Source organism: Chamaea fasciata, unplaced genomic scaffold (assembly GCF_029207755.1).
Source record: "Chamaea fasciata isolate MVZ Bird 193981 ecotype frontalis unplaced genomic scaffold, bChaFas1.0.hap1 SCAF_151, whole genome shotgun sequence".
Classification (NCBI taxonomy): domain Eukaryota; kingdom Metazoa; phylum Chordata; class Aves; order Passeriformes; family Sylviidae; genus Chamaea; species Chamaea fasciata.
In genome coordinates, this window is record NW_027094236.1 from 66,764 (window position 1) to 72,110 (window position 5,347).

At 55.3% G+C, this 5,347-nt stretch overlaps 1 long non-coding RNA gene across 1 annotated transcript; it reads left to right on the plus strand.

The window, feature by feature from the left end:
- The first annotated feature begins 4,203 nt into the window (after window positions 1-4,203).
- Window positions 4,204-4,718, plus strand: LOC136304723 (uncharacterized). The gene is made up of 3 exons (XR_010724759.1): window positions 4,204-4,351; window positions 4,430-4,471; window positions 4,562-4,718. It is a non-coding gene; the product is annotated as an uncharacterized lncRNA (long non-coding RNA).
- The last annotated feature ends 629 nt before the right edge of the window (window positions 4,719-5,347 follow it).

The window sequence follows — 5,347 nt, forward strand, 5'->3', positions numbered from 1 at the left end:
TCGGGCCGGAGCAGGGGCAGAGCCGGGGCGGGCTCGGGGCGGGGCCGGGGCGGAGCCGGGGCTCTGTGAGGCGGGGCCCGGAGGCAGCCGGGGCCGGGCAGTACCGGGGGCGCGGCTTCAGGGGCGCGGGGCGGGTCCCAAGTGCACGGCGCCGGGACCCCACCGGGGCGTTCCTCACCGAGCCCATAGAGCAGCAGCTACTTCCGCCACCCTTTTGAATCCCCGCGATTGGCGGGCTCGCTGAGGCATCGGCAGTGCTGATTGGACAGCGGGCCCCGGGAACCGCCCCCGCCCCCCGGCCCGCGCTGAGGGCCCGGGGCCTCCGCCCTCAGACCGGCTCCGGCTCCAACCCGGCCCGGGCTCTGCTCCGGTCCCCCCGGCCCGCCCTGAGGGCCCGGGGGCTCTGCGCCGAGACCGGCCTTGCCCCTCCCCGCCTCGCCCTGTAGTAGATTTCTGTTTGGTTTGTGGGAAGAAACAGGTGTGAGAAGTGAGATTTGTGCTGGAGAGGTGCTGCTGGGAAGAAAGGATGGAGTAAATCTGCTCCAAGGATGTGCGATGAAGAATTCAGGGTCAGAGGTGGGCAGTATTTATAAACTGTCTCCATATTTCCCTGTATCTCTGGGTGTTTGGATTGAGCCTGGGATTGTCAGCTATGTTATAAACAAGCCAACCCGGCTACTGAACTCCCAATGAACGTTTGGAAACCCTTGCACAGAAAGACAAGGTAGTAATGATTCCAAAGGAGAAAATGTAAATGAAGGGTAACGATTGCTGGGAAATTTCCTTAGGAATTGTGAACCTCACACAAACGGAATTTAGGAGGTGGAATCCCAGTTTCAGCCTTGGGCACGTGCAGGAGAAGAGGGATCCTTATTCACAGCAAGGAAAGCCCGGTGCCCCAGCGTGTCAGTGCACACAGTGCAATGTCCAGGAAATGAGCAGCTGGGACTGGCAGCAGCTGCAGGTGAGAGCTGTCACAGGCTGATTGAGGGGACAGAGCAGCCCCAGGTGAGAGCTGTCACACTGATGAGGGGACAGAGCAGCCCCAGGTGAGAGCTGTCACACTGATGAGGGGACAGGTGGAAGCTGTAAAGGATAACGAGGGGGCGGGTCCTGCCAGCACTGCTTTAAGAGGGGAGCCCGAGCTCAGTTTGGCACGGAGCTGCGGGAGGAGAGGGGTTTATGCTGGGCTCCCAGGTGAGGCTCATGGAAGGATGGTGAGTTCATCTCACAGGGGCTGGGGGAGGCCTTGGGCGTGGAACATTACTTCAGGAGGTGCTGAGGGACAAACCTTTGTGCCGAGCAGCAGCAGCACAAAAGGTTGAAATAAGTTTTGGTTTGGCATGTAGTGATGGGATTGGCGTCTATGGTGTGCTAGTGTTGTCTAAAGGTTTAAACTTTAATGTTTATTTTTAAAGTTTTAAGTTAATGAATTAATATAGGTTGCAAGACATGGGCTTTTTCCTTTTTATTTGGCTAGCGGGAGGTCTTTAACTTTGGGGGGGCTCTGAGTATATGTTCTGGAGTATTATTGAGGGGATTGGACGTGGGGTTGTTTTTATTATATTCAGTAGTTTGACTGGGGGTGATAAGAGTTGGCTTTTCTTGCTGGAATTTTTTTGGGGTTGTCTGTTTGAAAATTTATGTATTTATGCAGTTAAGTGTGGTGGTGTTTCTGATGTAACTCTTCAGCATATGTTATTGTTTGTGTGTTTGAGGTGGTCCACTTGTCTTACGCCCTGACCGATTGGCCAACAGATCTGCTGAGATCATACATCGATGTTTGTTTTATTTCTTGTAGCCGAATAAGAGACAGCAGCCCGGTGACAGCAGGAAATTCCCAGAGGGCGAGGCGGCCTTCTGTGGCACCCGACATGGATTCTCATCCCCAGACGTCCAAGAGATAAGTGGAGGGTTCAGAGCCACAGAGGGGATGAAAGTGGAGTGCTGGGTCAGGACTTGTCAGGAGGGGTTTTTGAGTCAGGTTTGGAGATAGGGATGTCCAAGATGTGCCAATTGAGAGTACAGGTGTACCAGCCCAACCCAAACCCGAAGGAGTAGCCCTAAAGACATGCCCGTTTCCCTGAGTGCGGGTACAGGCAGGAGCCCTTATGCAGGACAATGCCAGAAGGCCTGGCTGCGAGGTGTAGGGCTCTAAAGAAGTTGGGTTTAGAAGGGGGGAGGTGTAGCCACACACACAGAGGCTGAGGTAAAGGACTCAAGGACTAGAGGACACACGGTGAAAACCAGGGGAACAGGCTAGGATACAAGTCAGAGTACAGGTGTAGCGGCCCTCACAGCACTGCTACCAGCACACTTCCCCTGAGAGCAGGTGCAGGCAGCAGCCCTAGTGCAGGAACACACCAGAAGCTCTGACCTGTGCAGACACTGTCAGGCTAGGGCCAGGCAGGAAGCGATAGTGGGGAGCAGGATCCAGCAGGGCTGGGGATAACGGGGGTTTCCCGCCCCACCCACCCTGGGATTCCCTGTCTCTCCGCAGCCGGTGGAAGTGCTCCTGATTTCCCTCTCGAGGCGGCGGTTGGTAAGGCTTCGTGCCTTTTGCCACCGCAAAGAGTTCGGCTCTGTCAGCCTCTGCCCTGTCTCAGGGCCACGTTTCTTAGGGTAGGCAGGGAACAACTGTGGATGTACCTGTCCTGCGTGCGGGACAGCTCTTGGGACCCTAACGGTGCAGAGCGTCCCCGGCTGCAAGGTCTAGGGCTCTGAAGAAGCAGGGTTCAGAAGGGGGGAGGTTACAGTGATGCACACAGAGGCTGAGGTAAAGGACTGAAGGACTAGAGAACACACAGTGAAAATCAGGGGTACAGCCTAGGATACAAGTCAGAGTACAGGTATCCCGGTCCTCACAGTGCTGCTTCCAACACTGTTTCCCTGAGAGCAGGTGCCGGCAGCAATCCTAATGGCAAGGCAATGCCAGAAGTCCTGAGAGGTGCAGGCAGTAACCCTAAGCTAGGGCCAGGCAGGAAGTGACAGTGGTGGGGCCGAGTCCACAGGGTTGAGGTTCACCGGGGATGTCCACCCTGCGTTCCTGTCCTGCTCTAACCGGGGATGCTCACAGCCCTAATGGAGGCCACGGTGGGTGGGCTCAGTGCCAGTAATGCCTCTAAGGCTTTGGCGCTGCGAGCGTCAGCCTCCGAGCTCAGCTGAAGCACACACGGGGCCCGAGGACCCGGTCCTGCTTAAGAGACGGTGAGTAGCAGAGCTGCTGGTTTTTGGCTGATGTGCAGCTAAGATTATGCTTTGATGTTTGGTTTTCTTTATTGTAGCTGACTAGGAGACAGCAGCCCAGTGACAGGAGGAATTTCCCAGAGGCATAGGCGGCCTTCTTTGGGACCCAGCGTGGATTCACCTCCCCAGACATCTGAGAGATAAGTGGAGGGCTCGGAACTAGGGAGAGGATGAAAGCGGGGTGCCAGGGCAGGGGTCAGCGGGAGGGATTTCTTGAGTCGGGTTTGGAGATGGGGATGTCCCAGATGTGACCCCTTAGGCTACACTAAGGGAAAGTCTCATTCTGGATCACAGTGCTGAGGTGTGCAGGGCAGAGCAGTCCCAGGGTGTGTTGTGTCTGTTGTGCATTTTGTGTCTTTTGGGTGTCTTGTCTTTTCCTTTCGTCCTTTGAGGGGCCTGTCAAAACCTCTGGCATCAGTCTTAGCATTTCTGATCTCTGTGCTCCTCAGCCAGGTGCCTTTGTCTCAGCTGCTCAGACACTCATCAGAATCCATCTCTCTTCACAAGCATCCAGTCCGATGCCTTTTCAGGTCTTGTTCTGAGCTGTACTGACAGCCGTGCACCGCCCTGATCCATTCCGGCGGGTTAGGTCTTGTGAGAATGCAAAGGCAGGTAGAGGATTCTGACCGTAGGATTCTCGGGCATCCATCTCTGCATTTCTTGGGATAAGTCATCCCGATGGCATCTTGTTCCTGCAGGGTTCTCTGAGCCTGGCCAGCTCACCTTCCATCTTACCTCGGTCATCTCATTCCGAGTTCTCTGGACCCTCAGGGTCATTCTTCTTGCCAGAGTTTTCTGTCCCTGTTGTGTCCCCTCGTTTGTCCTGTGCTGTGTCACGGGTGTTGGTGTGTGTTTGGCCGGGAGCTGCTCTGCCTTGCTGCTTAGTCTGGGTGTAGGGGTACGAGGGTAATAGTGCCGGGGGCTTGAAATTTGTGATGTGGGGTGTAGTTAGACTGTAGAGGGTATTCCTAGATTGCCACAAGATGTGTGGAGCTGTCAAGGTATCCTGCAGCACTCTGACTTTTGTCCGAACTTTCTTTCAGATGCAGAGGGATGAAATATGTGGCAGAGCCCCCCATCCTGGGTGAGGGGCTCCCCTGAGAAGGTCAGTCCCTGTTTCTGTTTGCAGGGGAGGTGTAAATGGTGGCTGTGTTACATCTCTGTTCTTTGTCTTTATTTTTAGGTGGTAAAGCCGGATCTCAGCAGTCAAGCTGACGTGGGCGAGGTGAGCAGCGATGGGTGGACAGAAGCAGTTGCTATTGTTCAAGCCTCACTCGCTGGTGCAACTCTAAGCCTCCGTTATTGTGTGTTTTAGGGAGTCCACTCGCAGGAGGCCGAGCTCCCCTCTCACCAACCGGACGACAGACCCGGGTCACCTCACCCGTGAGCCCTCCGGGAGCATTCCAGGAGTCTGTGATGGAGCCTTGATCTTCTCCTTGTGAAGGCCCCATCCAGGTAGTCTTGGATAACGGGCGAGGAGTTGAGGTGAGTCAGGGAGGAGAAGGAGGGAGGGTCCCCTCAAGTTCCAGCGCTGCCACGTCACATTGTCTGCTCTTTACCCAGGCAGACCCTGCGACGCCGGCGTTGGCCTCTGAGCGCAGCTGAAGCACGGGGCCGAGGACACGGGCAAGCTTAGGAGACAGTGAGTAGCAGAATTGTCGGGTTTTGGGTGATGGGCTGCCAAGATTATGCTTTGATGTTTGGTTTTCTTTATTGTAGCTGACTAGGAGACAGCAGCCCAGCAACAGCAGGAATTTCCCTGAGGGAGAGGCGGCCTTCTTTGCCACCCAGCGTGGATTCACTTCCCTAGACGTCCAAGAGATAAGTGGAGGGCTCGGAGCCAGGGAGGGCTTGAAAGCGGGGTGTGGGATCAGGGGCCACCGGGAGGGATTTTTTGAGTCATTTTTGGTGACAGGGATGTCCAAGAAGTGACCGCTTAGGCTACAGAAAGTCTCATTCTGGATCAGAGTGCCGAGGTGTGCCGGGCAGAGCAGTCCTGGTGTGTGTTGTGTCACTTGTCTGTTGTGCACTCTGTCTGTTTGGTGTCTTGTCTTTTCCTTTTGTCCTTTGAGGGGCCTATCAAAACCCCTGGCATCAGTCT